The sequence below is a fragment of the Amia ocellicauda genome, chromosome 7 (genome assembly GCF_036373705.1).
Source record: "Amia ocellicauda isolate fAmiCal2 chromosome 7, fAmiCal2.hap1, whole genome shotgun sequence".
NCBI classification, from domain to species: domain Eukaryota; kingdom Metazoa; phylum Chordata; class Actinopteri; order Amiiformes; family Amiidae; genus Amia; species Amia ocellicauda.
The window spans coordinates 43907112-43921870 of record NC_089856.1 but is presented as its reverse complement, the minus strand read 5'-3'; positions in this window follow the sequence as shown (position 1 = coordinate 43921870).

Sequence of the window (14759 nt, the reverse complement as noted above, 5' to 3'; positions counted from 1 at the left end):
TATCCGCCTGTGTTCAGGAGGTTGGCCCCCTCCACCGGCACTGATAAAACCAACCATTACATGCTTGTAAACAACGAGGATCGACGGATCATGTGTAAACAGCAGGGCCGTGATCTGTCATCAGCTGTGAAAAGTCCTGAGGAACTTGAACTGGAAGCAACTAAATTCATTTGAAAAAGCCATTGTTCATAATTGAAAGTTCACTCCAATTACTCTGTGTTTTTCAAATATATTTATTAAAATAGGTGTTGCATATGTTGCTGTTTTTGTGTGTGTGTGTGTGTGTATGTGGACTAATTACTTAATTATTTGACTTATATTATCCCCCACCTATGATTATGATATTTGTTCAAAGTTAATCACCAAGAATCCTCTCAGAATCTGAGGAGAGATTCCAGATTCCAAAGAGGTGTAAATCTGTGCCATACCACTGTGCCATAATCACCCACAAAAATGTGCTCCTTTGTTTGAGCTGAAAACTAGAACTTAACAACATTTGTCTGAAATCTTCAATCTTTGTCATTCCCCAACACATCCGAAGCAACATGAACATAACATCTCCCCAGGACTCTATGAAGTCTTATTTAATAAAAAAATAAAAAATAAAAAGCTTTGGCACAGACTGACAACCATAACCGAAGCACTAAATATGAAATCAGTCACCGCCTGATAGTAACAGCAGCCCCAACAACAACAGACATCATTCCTGTGTACATATTTGTACCTGAAAAACAGTATCTCTGGCACATAATCAGCCGTCTGCGTGTTTACCTGGAGTGGATTTGTAAATGAGAAAGACCGTTTGGCAGGAATGTTTTCCATTTTGTGCATTGTTTGCAAAAGAGGGCCCACGACATCATTTAAATAGTATATTCATTTAGCCAACTTCTAGACTGGAACCACTCCAGAAACCAGCCGAGGGAATAAATAATATATTAAGAAGAAGAAGAAGGGAAAAAAAAACAATGTCAAATTCAGTGTTGAAAGAATTGCTGATAAAAATCATCTATTTAAACAAACCTAATGCTTGACTGCTTGTCGCGGCTGCATTTCATACATAAAATATGTTCAGTCACTGATAGCGCCCTTATCTGAAGAAAGAAGCAGACAAAATTTGCAGCCTCCGTGCTGCGCAGGATTGTTTGTGGAGACTGATAGTGGCCTAGACCCAAAGATGAACACCAGATTGCATCTGTCTGTCAAGCAGGCTGGGACGTCAAGGGGACCGTGGCTGCCGAGTGGCTTGGCGATTGGCCGTGCTCCTGAAGCAAACCAGCGTGCGCGAGGTCTTTGCAATCCAGGTATCCCACTTCATCCACCAGTGGCTTGGATTTGAGGGGAACATCTACATGGAGGAGAAGCACACGATCAGGCGTGGTCAAACGCAATTATGACCGACAACGGGATCTGAGATCGTTTTGTGAATAAAACGGAGAGGCAGAGATAAAAACCCACCGCTAATTCAATTCTAGATTATATGTATAGAATATGTTGCTAAATGTATAGATCTTGTGTTTGTAATCATCCCAGCAGAGTTGCGGTTAAATCCTCGAGCTGAGACGGCCATCAGGAGCTGGGAGGAGCAGAGCAATCTAACCCCTAGTTGTCATGCAATCATTTTCAAGGGTGAGGGTCAGAGATGCACAGAAACCCCCCCGTCATTCTCTTCATCTACTTAAAATCTTTCTAGGGCTACTGGAATATTCCCCGCTCCTGCTGTCTATGCACATGAACTCAGTCTTGTGACACTTTGGATTGCGGGTCAGGCCGAGGTTAGCGGTTGTGGAGAGTGGGAGGGGTATTGTCCAAGAGCAGTAGACATTCCCGAGCAGTTTTAAAACATGTAGCTCTGTCTTGCAGATCCCCATTGGTTAGCCTGTCAAAGGACTTCAAAAGCGAGGCTGTCCTACTTACTTTCTAGTCGAGACTTCATGAAAAGCATTGCCATATCAAATAGATATATTGTTTCACACACAAATCTGTATCAGCAAACAAATAAATACATACTGACATACATACATACATACATACATACATACATGTGTCTTACATAATTCACAATAATACTCCTCTTTGCAATGATGTAATATGTGTCTTACGGCTGTATGTGCCACATAATTCATCTTCTGCTACTTTTCACCAAATACAAATCATCTGTGTTGACCTGTTAATTCATTTCTTATCTGTTTAGCACCTTAGTGTTTGTTGTACATGGTTCCTACTTGTTAATAATCAAGATCAATTTCAGAAAATCTTACAGTCTAAAAGAAAAGGTCTCTTACATACAATGGTTTAGGGACATTCATCAGTCACACTCAGGACTACATCTGCGTGCTTTTCACCATTTCTAAGGACATTTTCGGAAATCTTTTCATAAAAGCTAGTCAGTAGAGCAAGCTAAAAAATGTATAATTTATATAGCAGGAAAAAAATATATAACAAATGAGAAATAATGAATACACGCTATTATTATAGAAATATGAGTATGTATGTATGTATGTATGTATGTATGTATGTGTGTGTGTTTGTGTGTCTGTGTAAGTATATATTAATGTTTATTTCAATGCCGTTTGTGATACAAAATGCATTTCAATCCGAGGAGATGCTTTGGAGTTGTGTAGCGGTGTGTCGCTGGACAGCCCTCATCTTCCTTCAGTGGGAAAGGCAGGACAATAATTTCACGGTGAGCAGCCCCAGTGTAATCTGACACCACACAGGCAGGCTCCAGCTCTTGACCAGGTGAGATTCTCCTGACGCTTTTATTCCCAGAAAGAGTAATAACGGCTCCTGTTTAATAAGCACTATATCGTCTACACCTGGCTGGCACACAATACTGATTGCAGGATTCATGTACAATTATTATTGGTATCACTTATGAATGTGATTGTTTTTGCTGCTGGTGGTGATTGTGATGCTGCTGCAGCTTCTTTTGGCTTTTTTGTTGTAAGAATGTTAACAAAACAAATAAAATAACATTAAACAATTATGAAAATGGCTGGGCTTTGCATTTACTCATATTTCTTCTCAATACAGGCATTACAAAATGTCAAAATACACAACCAAAGCAATAGAACCCCTTTATAGCACCGATTGCATGATAATATTACGTTCTCACCATTCTGTTGCTTTTTTGGACACACTTTATAGTGGTTTTAGTGGCAAATTGCATGAACATAACCTCAACTTGAGCTTGGGTAGGTGCTTTAAATAGGCTGCCATCAAAAGTGCGAGTTGATTTAAGTAAACGAATTGCAGGAAAGCAGGTCGGATACACCTATTTTGAGAGAATTCACACATTGTTAGTGTAAGAGGAAAAAAAAACCTTGCAATGACATTCATGTACTTAAATTACACTTTTATTTTTCAGTTTTATCAAAGTTATTACAATATCAAATCACACGGCTTAACTATAGCATATCAGATAAGTATTTGTCCGATGTAAACTAAAAAAAATAAATCAATATGCTTCTCTAGCTGTAAAGTGTAATTATTTTGTGTGATTAAAATTGATTATCAAGACGGGAACTGTCAAGACACCACACTGTAGAAGAAACCCTCCCCAGGCAGGGTTAAAGAACTCCTAATGGCACAGATTATTTAAAATAAATACGCCAAAAAAGCCCAGACTCTTTGCCATGTGGTTTCATACAGTCTCTCTCATAGGCGAGGCCATACCTGGATACTCTTGGATACAATCAGAGATTCAGTACCAAAATGTATATGTTTCTATATTTATATTTCATATATATATCATCACCAGCATGTTTTGATTCACTGCTGGATGAAGGCCTCTCCAAGATGTTTCCACTGTTACATACATACATGGGATCCTCAAAAATCTGAGTGGATGCGTTCTTAAAGATTGCGACGAATTGAGAAACAACAATTTAAGGGGAATTAATATCCATAAGAAATACTGGGAATAGCCCTAGATGTGTTCCAACACCCCCAAAATATAATTCATTACAATTATAATGTCACATAAAAATAAATTTGAAACCAGGACTGTATGAGCTCAGTGAATTAACCTGACATAGTATTGTACCGTTTCTAAATACCAACACTTTTTGTTACATGTTAAATCAAGTCATTCAAAGTAATTTGTACTGTTAGTAAAAGTAGAGTGAAATTATTTTCATAAAATTGAGTGTGAATGTGAGAGAGAGCGAAAAAGAGTAAAAAAAAAGAAAGAAGTTTACAGACAACACAGGATCTGTGGCGTTTCCAGAACATTTTCTCGGGGGGCCGAGTGGGGGCACAGGACCTGAGTAGGGGGGTCATACTTATGTCATCAACACCACCGGGGGGGGGGGGGGGGGGGTGATCGATTGTGATCCGTTCACGCTAGCGGGGGGGTTGCTGTCGTTGTTTCAGTCATACTAGCTGGGGGGGTGCTGTAATTTCAGAGGGGAACAGAATTAGGACACATGACGTGTGGGAGTGGGAGTTTAGCAACAGTTACGATATTACGATTTAATGTACAAATAATGTAAATCTTCACTGTCTCCGCAGATGGAGAAACCGACGTCAAAAGCCACCACTGACTCTGCGAGGACCAGGGACGAAAAAACTTCCTATATTCATTAGCGAAGACTCTGCGAAACAACAAACAATGAGTCGACGAATTGTGAGGACCCCTTGTATATCTATACAGGTCTTTTTTCTAGATTAAATTAGAAGCTTCCAATCTATGACAGAAGTCTATGATCTTCACTGTAAGTTAAAAATTCAGACGTAAAGCCAGAGATTATGATTCAAGATTGATTATATGATTGAGAACATATTTCACTCCAGGTCTTCAGTCCCAGGGTGTAGTTGGGTGCTGAGAGGAGGACAAGAACATGGAGACCAAAACATGGTTTAAATTCCCTTGTTTTCTCCAACTTGCTTTGCTTGGTTTGTTTCGGTGTTGTTTTATACGCGCTGGGCAGCCCTTTCCAAGTGGGAAGAAAAGCGTAGCATCAGTTAGGCCAAGACAAGTGAGTGATCTATAGTTTTCACTTCAACAGATTGTCAGCAAGGTTGCAGAGATTAGTCACATATGGGGCTTTAAAAGCAGCAAATTGTGGCCTTTCTTTAGCACCGTTGATAAGGCTAAAATGAAGGGAGCCTCCTTATCAGCCCACCGCTACCCATAAATCACAATTGCCTGTTCCTGCCGTACCCTGGTGGTTCCTATCTGCATCCAGTGCTGGGGAGATCCCCCCACTGCACAACAATCACACAATCTGCCTGACACTTCTCACTGAGCCAGGCCTGGGAAGGACAATGCTGCCTCCTTGTTTCATATGAAGAGTTTCAAAAGCTTTAGAGGGCCATCAAACTAAAACACAACACAACTCAACCAAAAAAAAAAAAAAAACAGAAATGCATTGAATTGTTGTAAAAACAGGATTGAACCACATAGTGTTTAGACATTCTTCTTATTATTATTAGAGATGTATAAAGTTATACAGATGCTTCATATATTAATACAAATAAGCTTGGCATAACTTTAATGTAGGGATTGCAAATTATTTCTGTTGCTTCAGGACATAAACAGTGTACTAATGTTGAACCAATTCATTCAAACAATGTGGACTGTCAATATGACTAAAAGGTTATTAGGATTTAATTAGTTATTACAACTGCCCCCCCCCCATGTTTAATTAATGTATTGGATTTTATTTTTATTAACCAGCTTGGTGCATTGTGTTGCATTCAAATTTTGATATCTAGAATTTCGGATTGACCAGAGTAGCTGGTTAGTTGGAAGGTCAATTGTACTTAAAAAAGTTTCTTCTGTCTGTATTTCAGTTTTTAGAAATATGTCTGAAGAACTGTTCTTTCCTGCAGGTACTAGATCAGCAATAAGATAAAGAAGATATTAGACATTTATAAACATGTTCTAGTATACAGATACTAAAGAAATATTTCTGATTAATATATCACAAATGTATCACAAATAATCATCACATTAGGCTTTATCATCTACATATTATGCTTTTTCTTTTTTAAGAAATCATAAGCAAATGATTAAAATTAAGTGATATTGTATTTGTATATTTTATAACACTAACAGGCCTAACTACTGTTCTAAAATCTCATATTTAGCGTATCCCAAAAAACATATCCTTATTATAATGAGTTACAAAGATCTCTGCCAGAAGTTGGTACACTACGTTCCCATGTCATTTAGTCAGATTACATCTGTGTTATATCTGAAAAACGGGAGAATCCAATGAGCGTTTTGATATGTTTAAATGTCTGTCACACACACCAAAAGACGCTGTCAAGCTGAGGGCTGAACAGGTCCAAAATATATCAATTACAGATATGCATTATGAAATGTTCGTTTTGTCAGATGCATGGGACTCACACAGCGCACTGAAAATGCACATGAAAACACACACACACTTTCTCTTTTAGTTACATGTAACCATGTATGATCAATTCCCACCGATGCCCATTCCACACAGCACCAAGTAGCCATGGGTTGCAAGTTCAGACCGGAGAACTCATGTGATTTGCTGTGGGTTGAGGTATTATTTGGTCTTTGGAGTCTCCCTTCAACACACCCTTCCCACAATGCAACATGCCCTGCACCAGGTGCCTCTGTAGTAATAACTGGGCAGGGGGGCATCAGATCTGACCCTTTCCCTGTCAGTTGTGGCCAAAATAGCAGCTCATACACCCCACACGAAGTGATAGGTGAGGTGATTTTAATATCCCTTCCTCTGATGTGTCTGTTTATTACTTCTCCAAGGTTCCTTGAGCCGAGTATATTGTGTTGCACGCTGTGTGCTGATCTAATGCATTATTAATGCACTTCAGTTTTGGTTGCTTAACAGTTTAAAGGGTTCACATAAACCCAGGAATGTCATATTAAATACTGCTGCTTAATGGAGAGTATCCCCAAATGATTTCGTATGATTCAATCGTTTCCACAAAACGCGCATTCTGGATGGCAATTTCCTAAACACAAACACGCGCCTGTCACTTCTGAACCTTAGTGACACCACTTGCACCTCTTGAAAGTACTGAGCGCGTCACAGAACGTGACCCTATGACTTCCAGCACAGAGATAAGTGTTCTGCTTATGCATCCCTTTATAATAATATACATTCTCAATGTAGACAACAAATTACAAAAACAGAATAGCAATCTGCACACAGAACTAAATGGACTGTAAGATGTATCATTTTTGCTTTCTTTTTCTAATGTTTGCTCACTCACTGAATGGATGCTATTTGAAGGACAACATACTATTACATAAACAGAACACAAACATTCATAAAGCCACAATAAATACAGGAATATATATGAATAATATTTTTTTTATTGTGAATCTGATGAAAATTTGACATGTTCATCTCTAAACCAACTCACACACTATGACGTATTTGGTGCCGACAGACACACCAAGAGTTCATAGCCTCCACCACAAGAGGCTTATGTTTACATGTATAGGCTTAAATACTTTAAAATTGCCCTAAAGAATGCATATTTTTGGAAAAGCTCTGAATCTGACTGGCCTGACAAAATATAGTATGACACTAAATAATCGTTGATACTTCTAGAAATGACTTTCAAGACAACCTGTACATTTTGTAAGAAATGATCCCAGTTTGACAGCACCAGGACAGTAAAACATATTAAACTTTGATCATGGACAAAGCGCCAGATGCTCTCCTGGAGGACATGAAACAGCCTATCAGTCACATGAAGAATGGGACGGTACCGGGAGATGACGGCCTATCGATTGATGTGATGGAAGAAGGAGGAGGTGAACAAAGCAAGGTTTCGGCACACTTTATTCTACAGACCATATAACCAGGAAGAGAATACGAGGTGATTAGAAGAGCAATTTACACAACATAAAAAACACCTCAGGTATTACTCACTAAGGGCCGGATTAAATCAAAACTTTGACCCAACCGCTAATAGAAAACTACAGAACTGTACGGCTTCATTTTTAGTAAGATGGCACTTTCTTCTAATCATAAATGTAACCACTATAATGTACAGATGGGTCAAAGTTTTTGCCTGCTTGTTAATCACAAGATTTTCACCAAGGTGCTACCAAACAGACTCTATGGAAAATCCAAAGGAACAAGCAGGATTTAGAAGTGGACACAACATCATGGACCATCTGCAATTAATAGGACAACAAATCCAAACTTGTCATGAGTACCATATTTAATTACAAAGCCTTTGAAAGTATTCTGGAATCCCTTTCACAAGACTTGAAGAACAAAAAGCATTGAAAATAAATACATTGACCTAAGAAATAGCATTTAAATGAAGGCAACATCTAAAATAAGGCCCTGAAAATATTCAAAGCCAAATTGGAAGAAGCTGATCTGAAAAGGATTTCAAGATGTAGAGATCTTTGTTAGCCTAAGATATCCCAGACAATAGCATTAGATTTGCAGTCAACCCAGAAGACTGACAACTAGAAGTACAATAAGTGCATGAAACTTGCATCAAAATAGGACTGAAAACAAACTTAGAGAAGATGTTTGAAGCCCAAATGGAATGCAGTGCTTTTGGAATATGAAGTCCAATTCTAGAATAGAAACTGAATTGTGGCTTAAAAGAAAAGTCTTTACCAAATGCAGTGCTGCCGCTATTTCTGTACGGGAATGAAACTGTGTGAAAGTGGCTGTTAAGACCTGTTCAACTCTTTCATGCAAGGACAAGTTAGACGATTGTAATTCATTATGATTCTAATGCAAATCGCAGCACCGTAAACCCCACACGTGTACTGTATGTGCATGTTTCACTCTTCATGTGTAATGGGATTACCAGATCCGGATGCTTATTTAGCAGCTGAACAATCTGAAACATTATAAAAAAAACAACAGATGCATTGAAATGAATCCGAGTGTAGAGCCCAAGCTTACAATTCCAGAGTTCTCTGCTCTTGAATTTGCAAGCACCTTCAGTGTAAGGACATGACAATCACTAGGGCAAGTGTGAGGACATTGTCCATGTATCGCACGTCCATAGTGGACTCGGTGGACTTGGAGGAAATCTACTGCCTGCAAACAACGGCTGGAAACAAGGCAGAACACTAAACAAGCCTAACTGGCGAAAGATTAGGGCCAGAGCATTTATCTCTGCTTGTAAATGAGTGACTGGGCAGTGTTGTTACTGCCAGACCAGGGTATTGGAACAAGAAGCTTAAGATCTTATCGGAGCATTCAGCGCCTGCAGGCTGTCTGAAGATTATTAGCTCTGGAAAAAAAGTGTTGACAAACAATCCAGGCCTCATTAAGCATTAATTATATGTAAAGCTGACAGTCTCTTTGACCTGCAAATACCGGGCTTATATGACCTCTGGGGTTTAGCCATCTTTAACAAGGTCAAAAGTCATCCCCAATTCTCTGTCTCTGATAGACCCGGAGGTTCATACATCAGCTAGCCAGGCAGTTTTGCTCCATTAACCAACTGTCCCAGTTTGTGTGTGTGAGAGTGTGTGGGGACGGGGAATCACAACTGTCAGTCATTTTACGTATTGAGCCTGAGAATTATCAATGATTTAGGAGTCATACACTCACGTGTCCTCTTACCGCCACACCTTCAGTAGCAGTTTCTTAAAATGCCAGGAGAAGAAATAGTGGCAACTGAAAATTGTATTAACTTGAACTAAGGTAATGTTTTTAAGGCATATTTTAAAAGTACTACATGTGTCACAACAAAACGATCTGTGAATGAACTTCAGCTCTTTAATGTGAGCATAAAGTATAATATTCCAATAATATTTACAGCAATAGTAAGTAGTGTGTAAACACTCCTATGTTTATGTGACAAACATGGTGTGTCAGTGCTGTGGTTTTGGGTTTTGGGTTTTGGGTGACAATAACTCAACGTGGAGCAAAATTGTTTTGATTTGATTTCTAACCAATGAAGACTTTAAGCTTCATAATTGTCTGTATGTATTAATATATACAAAACACATTACGTGTGTGTTTTATGCAGTTGCATGTGGACACATGAGTGTTTACACAGAGATTAGTGAGTTTACACAAAGCTGTCGGCCTGTGAATGGAGATGAGGATGCAACAGGCAGAACACGAGTAAGAAAACTTTCCCAGCAGAAGAAAAAACACTGAAGAGTCTGATTTGAGACACTAGCTGTTATGCAGATGCTTTGCAGTGTTCAATTATTATACAATGAGTGACAACATTTGATTAGGACAGTGGGATTATCTTTATTCTCGTTTTTGTTTATTACTGATTACCCTTTAAGGTCACGCCAATCCTGTAAATTCAGTGTTGCACTGCACTGTATGCATATTTATTCAATACAATAGTACATTCATTCATGAAACAAAACAATATTTTACACAGCAAACAACAGCTGGGAGTAGTATTTTATGTTACCTAAACTCTGCACAACAATTGATTTTGTATTAATTGATTGATTGATTGATCATGATTCTTGGTTTCTATTCTTCTATAATGTGAAACTGATACATTTACATTGACTAATTAATTAGTGTGCATGCATGACCACAATTTAGTTAACTGTGTCCATTAATAAATCATTTTGTTATGTACAATGTTGCCTTTTGTACTGTGTGGTCTCAATATGCCCACATTGTATAGTTCCACAATTATAGCTTTGTATTCTGTCCAGTCAGTCAGTGGTATTACCTCCAGTACCTCTGACATCCTCTAAGGTGTACTTGATTTCATCATCAAATAGGCTTTTCTCTACCTCCTGCACATAAACAAACAGATGTCCACCCTGATTCAATAAAATCAGAGGCTATTTATGGTACGATATGGTCACTGAATAAGTAGCTAATTGGCCAACAGAATGCCAGGCAATTAATGATAATTTAAAGAATGCGATAATCACATACACAACTGTAAGTTAATTGCAGGTGCCATTAAGCACACCATAGCATGTCATCGAGTGATCCTTTGACAATCATCGCTGTGTGGTTGTGATTATGGTGCTGTTTTACCGGGATGACATCTCTCACGATTCTCTCTGGTTTATCATAACCCGGTGAATAATTAACAAAAAAACTGCCACAAACAAAACTATCATGAGCTCTCACTCTCTCAAGTGCATAACCTTACATTTGTCTTCAAATTAAGCAAGGAGGGAAAAAACCCATCATTCAGCTTAGATCAACTTTGACTATTACAGTATCCCGTCTGATGCAAATTTTAACCCAACCTTTCTACAATCTGCCACCGTTTTTTTATACCCCTGCTCTCAAAGCTAGATGAAACAAACCGGAGAGCAAGCAATTTTATTGTTCAGTGGTATCTTTAATTGTGATGAAAAGGATTATGTAGATTTCTGTAAGCCTCTCTGACAAGACATGTTTCAAAGTGAATGGGCGATAGAACAGGAATATGTGTCAGTTAGGAGCTTAGTATAATGTTCCTTCATAATAGGGTAATCACCCAGACTCTGGATGCTTCATTTTCACTTCTGCCAGAAGGATATGTATCCTGGTCTACCATAACCGTCAGAACCTTCATTAGTTTCTGCATTAGAAAGATGGAACATAATTGTGTTATGACTCTGGTGTAGTTTTCCACACACACTAAATGCATATTGATACCAAAACTACTATTTCCCAACTGACATGACCAAAGCTGACAATTCAATGATTTTAAAATACTTTAATGGGGTGTAAATGTGAAGTTTCTGTGTGTGGGTGTTTTCATATGTAGAGGTATTTGGGAGAAAGCTTGTGAGAATCAATCATTAAAAACATAAGAAGATAGTTTACAAACAAGAGGAGGTCATTCACCCCATCGTGCTCGTTTGGTGTCCATTAATAACTAAGTGATACAAGGATCCTATCCAGTCTGTTTTTGAATGTTCCCAAATGTTCAGCTTCAACCACATCACTGAGGAGTTTTGTTCAGATTGTGACGACTCTCTGTGTGAAGACGTGTCTCCTGTTTTCTGTTTTGAATGCCTTGAAGCCCAATTTCCATTTGTGTCCCCTGGTGCATGTGTCCCTGTTGATCTGGAAAAGCTCCTCTGGTTTGATGTGGTCGATGCCTTTCATGATTTTGAAGACTCAAGTCCCCACAAGTCTCCTCTGTTCCAGGGTGAAAAGGTTCAGTTCCTCAGTCTCTCAGTAGGACATTCCCTTCAGACCTGGAATAAGTCTGGTTGCTCTCCTCTGAACTGCCTCTAGAGCAGCGATATCCTTCTTGAAGTGTGGAGCCCAGAACTGTACACAGTATTCCAGATGATGATCAATTATGTGGCAAGAAAGAAAGAAAAAAGGCATTGAAATTCACATTTCACATGAAAATATTCCTGATTTCTAAAAGAGTCTATTTGGAGGTTCAATCTCCAAACACAACAAAGGCAAAACACTTCCCAGTTCAGACAACCTTGGGAGCATGAGCAAGAAGTGTCTAGATCTCTATAACCTGACCATGGTGGTTGACAACATTTTATTTTAATCATCTGGTGTTCAACATCAGGCTTGGATAGTTTAATTATTTGACAACAAAATAATAAGGTATATCATGGCTAACTTGCATATCTACACCTGCTTAAATTTTGTCCAAAATCAGACTCAAGCAAGATTAAAAGGGATGTCCACCAATGACAACGGATAGCAAAATCAGAGAGAATATGCATAAAGCATAGCTGTGTGTATAGTCAATAAACTTTGACAAAACTGATGCAAGAGGAAGGCAAACATCTTGATTGGATAATGTGACCTTGAAATGGATCTCTATGGTTATCAGCTCAACCAATAGCAGAGCATGTAAGAAAGCCCAGAAATTTCTGGCTGACGAGCATGTTTATGATTTGAATTGCCATCATAATTAAGATTATTTTTAGCTATTATAATTGGACGTAATCCACAATAGTTCATATTTTATTTGCAGCCGCTGCCCTTAGTGATAAAAGGGACCTGGATGAGACCACACTTCATCGCAATGTCGAACAAAGTGCAACGCAGAACAGAAGAAAGGTCGAAATACAAACATTTGAGCCACGCAGGCTACATATCCACAGGCTGCGGTAATTATGTGAGAAATCAAGTGCTCAAATTCCTTCCTCAGACACTGGAAGGAGAGCCTACAGAACAGGATGATAAAGCATGAAACATGTCCATAGCCTATTAACAGATATAATGCCACAAATTAAATTTTGTAACAAGTTAATTCTTTTACATTTTTCACGCCATAGACTCACGTAGCTATGCATGCACTGTAAACAAAAGTGTTTCCATTATGTTCTTGTTGTACCACCATAATCACGGTATATAAACGCATTCCAGCCTATGTTAAGATAAATTGAGGGGGGTTTTAATGTTGCCGGTAGTTGTATCCTTTTTGGTATTGAGAAAAAAAAAATATGAGGAGCACAATGCCGTAGTCAATCCCGGTTGAATGTGAAAAATGTACCAAGGATTTTTACTTATGTGTCATATAAAAAGAAACACTGTGAGGGATATGAAAAGGAGCCTGCATGATTTTTGTAAAGGATAAACAAAGAATCAAATTAATTACTGCTGGAGGTCGGCGCTCCAGATAGATATTCAAAAGCAGGGGGCATTACAAGGAATTTATGTCTGTCACACCTATTTAGCGGCCTGAATAGGTAATTTCGCAGCAAGTCAGAAAATAAAGGCGCCATGAAAACTTCTGGAGAATTGATGACGGGCTCCTTTAAAGTGAAAAAATAAAATTGACCATGAAATCTGGGCTCAGAATTAAATTGGCTCTAAGAAAAAAAAGGTGCGAGGTACAACTCGTGAAAGTGTCTGTGGGAATGCCAAGGTTAATTTGCACATCAGTTAAATAGATGATTAAATCTGAGGGAACTGGTTTAGGAAATTAAGTTCTAATGGTTCGATTTGAATTATAGTCTGAATTGTATAGATTGTAATGTTCAGAATATTATTCATGTGATTTATTTTTCTCTGGATGTCATTCATAGCGGCTGCTGAAGTCAGATTCTGAATTATAGTAACATTCACGATAAACTCGCTCACATCTTTTTCCACTATAAAAAAAGAAAAGAAAAAGAAAACAGGAGTTGTACACAGATGTACAGATATTGGTGTATAATGCAATAAACATAGCATGCTGTACTGAGGAATGGAAGAGTGAAATATGTGTTGTATAATATTGAAATGTGACAAACACTGCTCTACCTACCCAGGTGTACATCTTATTAATTTCCTGTAGAAAGATGAAATAATGATACAGTCTTTTTTTTCAATTCAGACAGTGTTTCAAATTTGTTACCTCTGTTGGTAAGTAATTTCTTGCATTCAACATAATCCAACTTTTCTCTCCCACACCAACACCCTGTTACACCTGCTTTAGTGTAGGAGTACAATATGGTCCGTTCACCAGGTAATAAACTACCATTATAATTAAAGACACTACTAGATCCTTAAATATACTGTATGTGCCATGTTGTGAGCCTAGACAAGAATGTAATGCAAAGATGAGAGAGACAGCATAATTACAAATGTATTGTGGGAACCTATAAGGTCTAGAGAATATGTACATGATATAAGGACAGGGCTAAGGTATTTAAATTCTTGATCTGCCACAATGAACGCTTGAGGAAACTACAGAAGCACATGGTAACTCTTGTTTAAAGTCTTGTTGGTGCCAAATATTTTATGAGGGTTTTGTAATAAGATGTCTTATTCCTCCCTCGATCTTTTCAAGATATCTTTCAGTTTGAAATTAAATAAGTTTGGAAGTTTCAAACTAAATGTGTATGCATCTGATGACTTGCAGGACAATCAGAGAACAAG